Consider the following 14987-nt stretch of genomic DNA (forward strand, 5'->3'; position numbering starts at 1 on the left):
AATTGTGCAGACATATTCATAAATCCAGTTACAGTAGAGAAGTTGCGATGGTGTTTAGCTTCTCTTGGCTTGCAGAAAAGATGATGAATGGGCATGGGCAAGGGATTAGGAAAATTGTTGTCAAGGTGGAGTTTGTTGGAAGTTTGACAACTAATTATGTAAATTTGGGTAAAATGTAACAAGTTAGGTTTATACCGAATCATCGGTTATGTAACTGAGGAGGCACATATAAAACCAAATGAATGCTCGAACTATTGTATGGAGAATCGTTATTGATTGAATAGAGATTCCAATCCCTTGCCCCGTGGATGTTTCCTTGACAACCTATCAAGGTTTTACCACGTAAATCTTGTGTTGCTACTTGTGTGTTTGAATTCAGTTTTCAAATCAGTTATATGCTTTTCTTGGTCAATGTATAACTAAATGTTTTCCTTCTTTACTCATTTTCCTTATTCGAACTACATATATATTCATCAACTTCACCAACAACTAGACCTAATAAAAACTATCCCATTTAGGGCTTCATCAAATTTGTCACAAGTGCTTGAGCATATTCACATGGACCATGCTAGGGGTTCTAAATTTCATATCTCAAATCTTTTTCATATGCCAAGGTTTCTTTCAAACCCTAATCTCATAATATCCATCAAACCCTAATAACCAAATTGCCTAAGGTTACCTTCAAACCCTAGTATTATTTTAGGTCTCCACGATCTTCTCCGGCTTCCATCAATGGTGTCATCATAAGGGTGATCTTCACGACCTTTCTTCAACCCAGTTCTGATACCATGTTAATTTTTCTTAGGGCTATATTGTTCTTTGCTTTGATGATTGCATTTCTTCAATTACACATTAAATTCACTCCATAACATCATAACATTATTCAAATTTACATCATTATTCAGCAACATATGCAACTATGTAGAAAGAACAATATCATCATCAATGCAATGGAACATAGACATAATAGAAGAAAAACATTCACACATAGAGACACCAGGATTGGTCGGAGACCAGGGTTACACCCACTATGGTGAAAACACTTTCAAATTCTTATTTTTATTAGATTTCCATTGAATGGTTAAGCGAAAGAGAGTACAATAAAACATATCTTCATCCATACCACTATCCAATGAAAACAACTACAACATCCATGAAATGAACCCAACAATGCTTATACTCAAAATCCTGATTCAGAAGCATGTAATGAACTGTCATTGTTTACGGTTAATTATTGAAACCTACAATCAATGAGTGAAAACTTCAGACAATTCAAAAACCAAACCGTAGATGCCAGTCACATGGAGGACAAGTTTTGCATGCAACTAAAAGGCTTCAGTCACATGGATGAGTTGGTCAGTGAGCGAATGTAGTCGAGATATCTTTGTGGCATGCCTGGGACTAAAGCCCAAAACCCTAAAACAAATATGCGAGCTTTGGACCATGCAATTTCACTTGTGAACCCATTCCTCCATGAACCTACCTCAAACTTGTGCGAGCCAAAAATAACAGAAAATGATCCAAGATGTTTGTCCAAATGAGGTAGAGGTCACTTTTATTTATAGCCTTCCAAGGGTGTCCAATTTGCTTTAGGGCCAACCTAACAAAATGTGCACATGAGGGCTTATAATTCAAAAATATACTTTCCCTTGTCCAAACTTGACAATCTTTAAGTCGATTTCGATCCTCTCAAAAAGTGGAATTTGGCCCTAGTTTCCAATTTTAACAATGCATGACAATCTAGGAGGGGAGTCGGCATTTGCAAATTTTCAGACACTCAAAGAGGCATTGATAGAGATGAAATATAACTGCTTACACCTTATTTCCGATAGAGATCACCTACTCATGCTTAATGATATGTACCATGACATGTTGGAAGGAAAATAAGAGGAAGTCGACAGACTTACCCATCAGTTGGAGATTATCCAAGAGTCCTTTATGAGCACTTAGATGACCCTTTAAGAATCTGAGTTGTAGGTTGAGCAACTTTCTATGGGGTTGAGTTGTGTATGTTCTTCATCCTCCATAACAGACTGTCAATTAACTATGGAAACCATCACAGAAGAGGATGTTAGGGGCACTCATGTTTTTCCTCCTGCGATATTTGAGCATGAGGAACACCCAGATGAATCGACACTTGTAGAGAGGTATGTCCCAGATGTTTTTGATTATGCATCCATGGGATGTGGAGATATGTATATTTTATATGAGGATATGTCCATTTGGGATCCAAGCGGAGCTTTCCATCACATACCAAAGAGTAGGATGACTATGGCATTGACGGGGTGGTTGACCTAGTAGTTGAGCACACACATTCCTTCAACTTTCCATAATAGTTCTGATAATCACTAGTGGTGAATTGGGTTGTCAAGCGAGTGTGCAGACTTGAAGAGATGTCCTGGCATGTCATCCAAGTATGGGGTTGCAGGGTGGTCATCATTTCCTGGTAGGAGTTATTTGGATGGGATGACAATGGTATGCTACTAGGTAGGTTGTTCTAGGGAGACGATATTCTTCCATTGATTTATTGGGCACAAGGGCCACTGAGGATCATCATAGCAGTGACACCCCCATTAGAATGTGAGGAGTTATGTCACTCATATTTTTCAAGTCAGGTTAGGAGGGATGATTCACATCACAGTTGATTATAACTAGCATAGGGACAAATACATTGGTATATGTGGGATACCATACGATATAGGGTGGTACATTAGTAGGTAGTGATATATAATGGTGTACAGAGATATGCCATGGTGTACATGGAGGAGTACAGGGATACATGGTTGTATGTAGTGGTGCATGGTGTTGCACTACGAGATATTGGAGCATTGACTCTAAGGAGACCTTTTGATAGGGATGTTAGGGATATCATTAGGTTTGGCTTACCCAATATCGGTGAGGGGATAGATGAGCATCTAGGAGCATCATGTTCATTAAAGAGTGGCCTTTAATTGAGATATTAACATATCAAAGGTGGAGAGAGGGACATTCAATGGAATACCCTTGGGGATCCACTAACTTATCGCTCTCTAGTATTGCTTACGATCCCATAGGGATTGGTTGTTCCCCCTTGATTCTCTCATCACGAGTAATAGGACATGGGAGTCTCACCCAAGTTAGTTTGATGAGACACAACACATCATGGATAATAGAGAGACTTCTCAGTTGAGGCTTATGGTTAGTGCACGAGTTGAAAAATATAGGCATAAGGATGGCATGATATACTACATAGATAACATATGTTTACCCCTGAGTTCATATTTAGGGAAGTGATCATGAGGGGGTTGCATGATACACCTTTAGCCAGACATTCTGAGGAATTATATGAGCATGAGATATAGTGGATGGTACACCTCTTTTATAGGAGGGTGCATAGGCTCCATGCAATATTTAGCTACATCATTGGGAGACGAGATAATAGGTTTTATTGTGTTATCTAGTTGGAGAAGAGCAGTTTAACATGCACCAGGTTTATTCTTGACACTTGGTGTCCATTTGTTAATTGCATAAAAGGATCAAAGATGAGACACAAATGGGTTCCAACAATTAGAAGTACTTCAAAATAGCAGTCAGTAGGGATTGGGAGTTGTGAGATTTTGATTTGGCTATGGGATCCAGGGATCTAAATGATTGATACATCACTACACTTCTTGATAAGTATGGTTATGACAGGAAGTGATCTAGTTCCTTTTTGGGTTAACAACATATAACAAGGCAAATTTTCCTTCTTGTTGTTCAGATCGATTCTATCCATGTATTGGTAGGCTCTGGCATCGTGAAGATGCTTTGATAGGATGGAATCCATGGGCATATCTTCGACCCTTACCAATATTGTGGCTGAGAGTTATATGAGAGGTTGATTCAATATGGGCATAGTAAACAAACAGTCATTATCAGAGAAACATAGTGTCGACATGGTGGTTTCTCTTAGAGACTTTGGGGGGCACCCTGGGGTTACAGGGCCTAGTAGTTCAACTACCATTAGGGATGAGTTGCCCTTTATAGGGGAATATCACTCATGTCTTCCATTAGACTTCAGTTCTACCGAGATCATTTCACTCCCTAGTGATTCATTGAGGATATGGGATGCCTCACTAGTATGGCAATATGATCAACAGGAGGAGACTAAGGTTAGCTCATGCGGCTGAGGACCTTTTCTATGTAGGGTTTGGACTATACCTTCAAGAGTTCACTCTTAAGGTACACAAGATTGGTTTCCTAGTAGGGCATCTTCTAGAGAAGTTGAGTTTTCCATTATCAAGATGCATTACTTACAGCAGTGTGCAAAGGACCTCTAGTGCATATACCTTGTCAAACAAAGAGTGGAGTGAGGGATGCTTCACATTGATGAGGATGGTCTGGGACCTTGGTATTGATGGATTCATTTATGTTGGGGTATTATAGTGACATGGACTGAATCAGTGGCATATTTTGAATTTTGGTATTAGTTCAGTACTATGTCAACTTGTGATGGCATTGCTTGAGGAAAAGACATTTTGGGGAGGGAGGAATGTAATGTCTCCAATTTTTAGACTGCCTTGTGATGTGGTTAGAGGGGATTCCCACAATTTGTGTCGGCTAGGTTATAGGAGCAAGATTACACCGCTAGTAGATGTAGAGGGTTTTGGAGGAGTTTTATGGGTTTAACTAGGATCACTCGCCATATTTCATCATTGGGATTAGTTTTGCACAATTTAATCTTGGTTCCTTTGCATTCCAACCATTTCCATAAAACATAATTATTATTAGGCATATTTAAATTATTTACACTTAAGGTGAGATTTTAGGTTGATTATATGAAAGGACATTTTAGTGTAATAGCTTATTTGAAATAGAACAAAAAAATATATGATAGAAGATGATAAAAATGGGCTTTTGTGGTTGGTGTGATCATGGTGGCGAATTACACATTTTTTGAAAGTTAAAAGTGACTTTAATTAGTTAATCAAAATTCACTTTATTAAATAAAAGAAGTGAAAAGTGTTTTTCATTATTTAATTGGAGAAAAAGGTAAAAATGTGGCAAAAGGGTCAAGTGAGTTATAAAAAAGGGAAATGAGGAGTCTCTCCTCATTCTTGCATTCACTCACTTGGAAAATAGAATTTTGGAGAGCTCTTGAGGAAGAGTCTAGGGTTTTTGGAAACCCTCATTTTGGTTGTTGGTTTCAGTGTTGAGACTATACACCCTAGCTAGTGTTGGAGCAGGATCACTTAGATTTTGACATTAAGATTCAATGTAGAAGAAGATATTGGTAGAATGGAGTAAGATTCTATGGTGTTATCAGTTGATTTTATATCCTAATATTGGGTTTTCTATATTCTTCATACATGTCGATTTTTAAGTTCCATTTGAGGGTCGAGTTTTTCGAAAGTCAATCGGGTCGAGTTCATGGAAGAAGAGCCAAGTTTTTTCTACCTTTAGTTGGTCAGTTCCAAGGATAAATTAACATCTTCCTTGGATGAGTTTTCACTATTAAAAGAAGTTGAACTCATTTCTTATTCTAGATTGATAGTTCATTCAAAGAGGTTAGGCATCTCTCTTCTTTGTTCACCGAGTTACCATCAATATTTGTAGGCTAAGTGATATCATTTTTTTTGGATGAGTTTATTTCTTTTTGGGGGTTGAGCTACAACCATATGGTAGAGTCTGAGTAGTTGTTCTTAAGAGCGTTGAGTCTCTTTAGTGTGTCCATTCGAGTTGCCTCTTGGGTCTCTATTTAAACGATTGGGACTAGCTAATATTTTTGTTGTGTATTGGGGTGATCTTTGGGTTGTTATCTATCGTTTGGGGAAGCTGATACTCACTAGCATGAAAGCTAGTGTTTATATTGTAATGCTGGTGCATTTTTGGTATTCTTATTAGCCACCTATAACCATACATATACTTCACATATATGTCGATATTTATCATTTAGTTCTTTTATATATTGTTGGAGAACTCTCTATTAGTCGTATATACTCTTTCAAAGTCTAATATAAAGTATAAGTTGTTGTGTTGAAGCATTGTCATGATGTATATATGGTTTTGTGCTTACCTTTATTGAAATAACCTATAAAGAGTGCACCTAAAACCATATGTACACAAATTGTTTGACAAAATATCACAAAGACAAACTCAAACAAAACTCAGATTCAGAAATTTGGTGGGGTTTTTGAGTTATTCCTAGGGGGTATCTCACGTGATGATATGTGTGACCTCTATTGACAACATAAAACTTAGATGGCAAACAAGTGCTACCATGATTTTGATCCACGCGAAAATATTCCAAACTGGACAACAAATTCCAATGCCTTTTTTGGAATTACATCAATGCCAATCAAGAAAGTCCATCCTGTCAATGGGTGTAATTTGTAGGGTTTAATTTCCTTCAATTTGAAAATGTAAAATAAAATTAAAGACAAGCAAACACAACCCAACCAAAGCATCACTTTTAAATACATATTTCGAATTTAAAGAAAATATATCTAGATAGATTTAGTGAAATTACTTGGTGAATTGTGAATGCTTCCATAAAAGCCCTTTCCATGCTGAACAACACCTAAAAAATCCAAATTAAATAAAAATATTCTATATCGAAAAACTTTGCATACCTATTTAAAATAAATAAAAAGTTATTCTCAAAATTTTCAAGACTATTGATAAACAACCAATGAAATAATATCTTACTATCCGTAAAACTAAATTTACTACAATAAATAATTATAACTCTAATGTCCCATCTACTCCCACTGAATGCTTAATACTTATAGGAAACATCTTCTCCTCTATTTAAAACTATTTTAAAAAACATATAATAAATATATAATTTCCATATATATATATATAATTTTTTTTTAATATAGCTTTTATCTTTACAAAAAAATATAACTATTACCATATTCTTATTTAACTCATTTATAATAAATAACAAATAATATCTTAAATCAAAAACTAAAATTATAAATAAATAAAATAAAAACATATATATAGAAATAAAACAATATCCATATCCTAAATGCTAAGCAAAAACTATATTTTAGAAGTATTTATAACGCTACAGCCATAGACTGCATCTCAATAAAGTTAAATAATAATGATAACAATTGTCACATCATTCAACGATATAATATAATTTGTATGTCTGTGGCACTTTAATTGTTAACTCCTTTCAAATTCAAGCTAGTGATGAACCGTCATTGACAGTAACAGCTCAAGTTAGCCTTCCATATGCTACAAAGTACAACCTTGAAAACTCGTTCAATAACTTGAATGTGTTATTAGAGAGACTTTACCTATGTTAAGTGCTCATTGTTTTGGTTGCACGGACCTAATATAACACACATGAACATTGACAGGATCTTCGTGTTTTTGGTTTGCCGAAGGAAATGAATATGAAGAAAGAAAGAAATAAATTATTTTAATATTTACGAAATTAAATATAGCTTATGTGCTTTTTCATTTGCTTAATGTATTCAGTCTTTTTTTGTGAAACTTCACAATAAATGCTCCTAGCTTCTCGACAAACCCCTCGCTAAATAAATTATCCCAAGAGCTCGCTGCTAGCATATCTGCATAACTTTCCCTGTTGTCTTTGAAGACCTCACATTCTAAAATGAAATGTTTTTCTGTTTCCACTTTTTCGAAAGAACAAAAAATGCATACCCTTTTCTCCCACACTTCCTTTGGTTTTTCCCAGTGCCTTGTTTCACAACAGAGTTGATGAGAATTATTCCTTAACTGAGCAATAAGAATTTTGGCTCTCCAAGAGATATTGGCCTCTATGTATGCTTTTGGTTGATGATTATGAGTGGGATTAAACACTTCAATATAGTAAATTTTCTTTCTTCCTAGCTCCTTATCCCAAATACATTTGTGTAACTTTTCCATAACAAAAGCTTTTATCTCTTTGTTGTTTATGGGACACACGTTCAAATACCCCATTTATTAAACCATTTGTTATTTTGCTGCATCCAAGGTTTTTTGCTCTTGCACAATCTATCATTAAAGACAACCTTAGGCCATCTACCATCTTCCATTTGCTCAATTTTTTTTAAATATCTTATGACTCGTACCATAGCAATTGCTTCAATAGGAGCAGTCCCTATTTCACTTAACAAGATATCATAAGGAACTGCACTTTTCATCTTAAATTTGTTTGTAATCAAATGCTTCTGAATTTTCTCAATTTGTCTCCACTGCATGTCGTAGGTACTGCTAGCCAACAGTTCACAACCATAGAGAATCACCGGAATTACTAGAAGCCCAAAAAGAGTTTGAGTGGTCTTCCAGTCCCGTAACTCTACTTCTCGACACCTATTTTGAAAAGCATAAAATGCTTTCCAATCTCCCAAAGTTCTTTTCTTTCTACAACCATTCCAACTTAGATTTTTGTTGAAGTCAATCCCAAAGTATTTGTATTTCGCAACTTCTTCTAGCATGTTTCCTTCAAAGTAGAACTGATGCTGGTTATATTTTCTTTTCTTAAAGAAGACCACTACTTTCGTTTTGCTGATATTGACTTGCATCCCCACACTTCTACAAAAATGCTCAAGGGATAGTAAGTGCTCTTGCAAACCAAGAACCGATTTAGCAATCAGATTAAGGTCATTTGCATACAAAAGAAGCCTTATAACAAACTTGAACAAATAGATATCATCACTCCCTTGCGAATTTAACCACTCCTCAAGCTTTTCGATATATAAACCAAAAAGGGTAGGAAACAGTGGGCAACCTTGCTTGACCCCGATATCGCTTCTAAAACTTTCAAAAATGCTTGCTGAAGTTCTAATTTTGACTTTCACATTTTCATACAACCTATGCACAACTGCTCTCAAATGTTTAGGAACCCCAAGTTCCTCCATTCTCTGCCAAAGTTTATCCCAAGGAACCGAGTCAAACTCTTTTCTGAAATCAACAAAGCAACAAAAGACTTCTTCCTTTTTCTCCCAAACTTTTTCAATGATGTGCCTTAAAGTCATGCAATTATCAACTGTGGAATGTTTAAGTCTAAAACCTGCTTGCCCTTTAGCATTCTTATCTCTTTCTTCTGCCCACTTGCTATTTTTGTTTTCCAGCATGCTTCCAAATAGCTTTGCAAACAAAGGATTTATCATGATGGTCCTATAGTTGAAGGGATTATTGATGTCACCGCTCTTGAAAAGAGGTATTGCTAGACTAGTTGACCAATCTGTTGGGAGCCCTTGTTGTATGATGTTGTTGAAGATTTTTGTAATGTGAGGTGCAAGAATCTTTGAGCGCCACTTTAGATATTCTGCTTGGAGTTCAGGTAAGTCTTTTGCTTTTCCAACGCCTAACTTCTTGATACCCATCTCTACCTCTTGTACCGTGAAGAGTTCAGTATCAGTGTTGACCAAGGGGGGAGGGTCAACCTTGGGAACCTGCTCATAGAGTTGTCTTGCATAATCAAACCATTTAGAAGTTGTAATATTATTTCTAATTTGTATCTTTTTCGGTTGGAGTTCCTTCCAAAATAATTTGGGTTTATTTTTCTCAAGGAAGATTAGTTCTTCCCTCCTTGAAACCATGAAATCAACCTTTTTCTTACTTAATCACTGCTTGTATGAATTGAGCTTTATGTTATCCTTGTTTGACTCTTTCCACATTTTCCTTGCCTTTTTGCATTCCTCGTCAAACCAAGCATTAACCAGAAAGCAATTTGTTTTAGACTTCTTAATTTTTGTTCTTTTGCACTTTGCAAGTGCGCATTGAATTAAATGTTGTAATTCATGACTATGAAAGTTGTGAATTGTAATTTTCTCATTCTCAAAGAGCCTCTCTAACATCATTTTGAAGGTATTACAATTTTCTGGCGTCAAAAGAATTCTGCCCCGCGGGAGATTTTATTGGACATGCTGAATTTTTTAGTCTAATTGTTTTTTTCCAATCCAAAAGAAACATAAATAAATTGGCTTGTGATCTGATTTCAAATCCCACAGCTGATCTCCAACCAAAACTTCTTCCATTTTTTCACACAAACCATGCGAACAAATTACATAATCTACCACACTTGCGCCATTGTAAGTATTGCAAGTGAAATTACCAGACTTTACCCATCTAGTCAAACCATTACAAATGACTAAATCAAAGGTCCCACATAGAGTACGCAATTTTTCACCACAGAGATTGCAGCCCATGTTTTCTGAAATTCTTTCCACTGATGATTACTTTCTTCTGTAAGCCAAATAGGGTCACAATCATCTTTACAACAAAGAATGCTAGCTTGCTCACTTGCAGTCCTAGCATTGAAATCACCCACTATAAAGACTTCACCTAGCTGTAAATATGTTGCAATATCCTCTTTTAAAGCTGCAAATGGATCTTTGTGGTCAAGCCCTCTACCTTTGTATATTTTTGAAACCTGTGGCGCAAAATAGCATGGTGCAATTTTGATGTGGTTTCCATTTTTTTATATTTTAAACCAAATGAATTGCTTATTTGAGTCTTCTTTTTCTAATTGAATAAGACGACATTCTTTCTCCCTTACTAAAACCATGATACCCCTATGCCCTTTACCATTCCTTATTGCCTTGTTCCACACTGCCATATTCCAATATCCTTCAAACAAAGGTGTCTTGCATCCTTCATGCTCATGTGTTTCTATGAGGCAAATTATGTCTCTATTTTCCACAACAGGCCCTAACCCAGGTCCTCATCTCCATGGGTAACCTCTGCAGTTCCAACAAACTAATCTTAAGGAAACCTGGGTATGACTTGATTGCTATTTGTTTTGACATGCAAGACTCACATTTGAGTCTTTGTCCCTGTTTTCCCATACCGACCTTGCTTTCTGATTTCCTGTTAAAGAGTTTGTTGCCTCTTCTTTATTGCCATCTTGCTGCTATGTTCTGGAAGGAGGTCCAAATTGTGCTACGATAGCTTTGCCTTTATAAATCCATGCTCTCTTTCCTTCATCTCTTGCTGCCCTAACCTTTAAAATTTCCTCCCTTCTTTCTTCCTGTTGTTTTACAGTTAAATCTTCTTCTAGAAAAAAACAAGAACCCCTCAAGAGATGTTTCTTGCTTAGAATAATATATTTATCACGCAAGCTAGGTATAATGACTTTTATGCACCTGGTTCTCTCCCTGTTAAACTTACCCACCATCCATGCTTGACATATTTGTCCTTGCCATAGCAACTTGTCTTTCAAGAAGTCTCTTGCAAGGTCAAGAGTACATTCATTTTTCCTAGTCTTTCACCCCTTTAATAATTATGTCTTTCCTTGCCTTCACTATCTTGCATGTGGTCAACCTGAATATTTGTTTCTCCTCCCTTATTAGCAGAATTGCTAATAACTTGAGCCTAAGTTTTGGAAACTTTGGTCGAATCTCCTTTCATTTCTTCTCTTGTGTTCTCTTCATGGTTGTTTATTTGGGCAATCATTTTCCCGTTACCTTGGGATGATTTCACATTCACCACCTCTGTATTTTCCACTACAAATTTCTTTATGTTTTGCACATCCGCCTTCATGCGTTGCCATTCTGTCTTCCCTAACAAGAGAGCTTCCTGTAGCAATGCCACCTGTTCTTTAAAAAAATTATTGCTCTCTGCTAACGCATTGTTTTCTGTCGTTATTATATGAATTTTATGATCTCTTTCCTGCCTTTTAACTTCTGAAACCTCCAACCTTTGTTTTGCATTTAACAATTCTTTCACATAAAGATCAGATGACTAGGGGAGAGGTGTGGACGTGGGACTATATAAGACAAAATCATTAATGACTTTTCCTTTGGACTTCTTGTTGCCACATGCTTGTGGAAGAAACTTGTTTGAGTGCTTTTTGCGAAGGGCTCGATTACTTTTCTTTTGAGACTGTTTCTTCCTTGCTTGCTCCCATTTTAGATGGGCTATTCTTCGTTTTAAAATGCCCTGATATTGTTTGGCATTGACCCAAACCCACTTCCGAGCTTTGGCAGATGAGGCGATTTTCGCTTGTCCTAAATCATTTGTCTCCACATGTTCTGAAATTTCTAGTTCTTTTGTCATGTTTGAGTGCATTTGTTGGTGCTTGCTCGCTGCTCGATACTTCTGCTGCATAAAAACTCCCTACTCTCACACTGCTCACTGTTCACTGCGCTCACTGCTGCCCACACTGCTCACATGCTCTGCTCTACTCATACTGCTGACCACACTGCTCACATGCTCTGCTCTACTCATACCGCTGACCCCAATGCGCACCACGCTGCTAAATGATTGGACAAAAATCTCCAGCCAATTCAACCCCAACCGCTCAATAATTCTTCCATTGTTTTCTTGGAATTTTTTATGGTTTAATGATGTCTTGTGCACTGCTTGCGAGTAGTTAATTCCGTTGTCATTTCTGTGCACAGTGTGTATGTAAGAGTAACGCTATTCACCGTGTTATATGACTTTCGATGTCAAAACTGGGTAAGTAAAAACAAAGTCGTTTACAAAGTTTCAGCGAGGCGCGGCGCAAAGTAGCCGTGTCAAACTGTCCAGCGAAAATCAACGGTGTTGCAATGATCCACAAAACAAAACCCCGTTACTTTACCCATCTTACAGCCACCGTTTCCTCTTGGGGCTCGATGGCAGTGATCAGATCAAAATTCACGAAGTGCTAAATATTCATGCGATTTGTAACTGAAGCCTCTGATTTGCAGACCTAGCTTTGCCTGTTAATATTCACAACGAAACTTCTTCGCATCGTTCACGTATGCAATTTTTGGATCAAGTAAATCATCGTGTACATAAATTCTTTATGTCGATGTTAACTTAGCCAAAATGATCGAGTAACTTATCAAAAGACACGTGTGGATCACAAGCCTCTAAGCATGGGGATTCTTAAGCCCATATGCTATTACAACATTGTGGACTCTCAAAGAACTCTTTTTCACAAAACTTCCCGCAGTCCATTGAGAACATAGTACGCAATTATCAGAATACCCCATTGTCAATTGAAAAAAAAATTAGTGCGCAATGCCATGTCAGGCTACTTTGTGCAGATCTGTCTCCTCCTTGAGGGAGATGTGGAAATATCCCGCACTAATTTGTTGAGTTTTTAATGCCACAAGAGGGGAATTATAATAATAAAATGTTATTGGTTTATTTTAGGGAATTTTAATTTAATTATTAATAATTATTAAGTGGTTATAGTATTTATATGATAAAGATTGAGATTTATCTCAAATATAATATTTTTTTTTAATTAAATTGATTAATTAAAAAAAATCATACAAACAAGTTTTATATGAAATGAATTACAAGTTATACGGTTTAACTAATATATTAATTATTTCTACAGCTAATGAAAGTTTATAAATTAAATGGCAGTCATCATAACACTTATATATATCTCACATTCCTCACATGAAAAAAATAACTAAATTATCACTTTATTTTAACTTATTATTATTTTTAAAGAAACAAATATTCTTTGCATTGTATAAACCTAGTTAATGGAAGTTTATAAATTAAATAGCAGTCATCATAACACTTATATATATCTCACATTCCTCACATGAAAAAAATAACTAAATTATCACTTTATTTTAACTTATTATTATTTATAAAGAAACAAATATTCTTTGCATTATATAAACCTAGTTTGAAGGCCAAAACCTTATACAAAATATTCCAAGCAGATTGCTACATCTTTCCATAGGCTCCATATCATACAATCAAAATTAATCCTTGGACTACAGAGTACATTTTGGAACTAGATCCTCCCATATATTCTCAAAAAAACACCAAAAAAAAATGCATATCTACATAACATAATTAAAAACTAGTAGTTTGAAAAGACTATATTTCTTCCAAAACATAAATGACCTGGACTTCCTTTGCTACCGCTTCAAGTTGGTCTGGAATGATTACCTGTTTGTCGATGGCATCTTTGTTGTCTTCATCCATCTGTTCTTCCTGCACAAGCTGCAGTTGTTGGTCGGTAACCACTTGAATATGATCATTGACACCATGCCTTTATATGTTCCTTGCCAAATTTTCCACATGAACTTCAAGCGTCTCATTTGCAAGTTGTAGGCTATCCATCTTAACCTCTAGCAAACCCAAACACACAAAGAAATCCATTTTGAGCCCTAGATTCCGCCAAAATCATCTCAGAATGGCATGTAATCAAGGATATTAGAAACTCCAGGGTCCCAACCATCCTTGCAAGCAGTAATCAAACTCCTCCTTTGCATTCCCTAAATTATGCTCCATGATTTTGAGATTATCTCAGAAGTGACTGCAAATTTGACAAATTACATCTCTTATGGAAAATTATCTACCTCCATGCTTGCCCCGACAATGGATAAATATATTCGAGTTGTCCCTCCTTGCAACATTCTCGCACCATGGACCATTAATGTTGGATCTAACTATCGTTGCCAAATGTGAATACTTCATTATGGAAAGATTACAAATGAAACAAGTTTCAATGCTATGAACACCGATAAACTAAGGATCAGATGTAAAGAATGGAGCTTCCCACATTCGAATTGCTTTGAATATTAAATAAGTCTTGCTCCATTTATCTTGTGCCCATCTCAATATGATGTCTATGATCCAAGTGGCCTAAAAATCATGACTCTCCATATCGATCACACGCCACCACAATCCCATAATTAATGAGGATCCATTGCAATGCGCTGCTTGATTAGGATAAATGACTCGTCTCGAAATCATATACTTGTTTCTCCCTGAAAACCTATTCATATTCATTTGGATGCTAAGCATTACGGAATTTCTTTAATTATAACATCATCACTATCAATCCTTAATGCTCCTTGTTCCAGTTGCACACCTTAATTAGCCAAGGTGTCAACTTCCATATTAAGATTCCTCTTAATATGATAGAATTCAATCAAATCAAATTTGTCCATAGCCAACTCGATTCGATGCAGGATAGAAGGAAGGAATTGCACATTGTTTACTCGGAATTTAATAATATGTTGAATCACTATCATAGAATCTCTGAAAACTAACAATTGGCAAGACCTCCGGAATAGGGCAATTCCAAACCCTACAATATC

Source organism: Pinus tabuliformis, chromosome 8 (genome assembly GCF_031772625.1).
Source record: "Pinus tabuliformis cultivar Carrire ecotype Pingquan chromosome 8, CPIR1, whole genome shotgun sequence".
NCBI lineage: Eukaryota > Viridiplantae > Streptophyta > Pinopsida > Pinales > Pinaceae > Pinus > Pinus tabuliformis.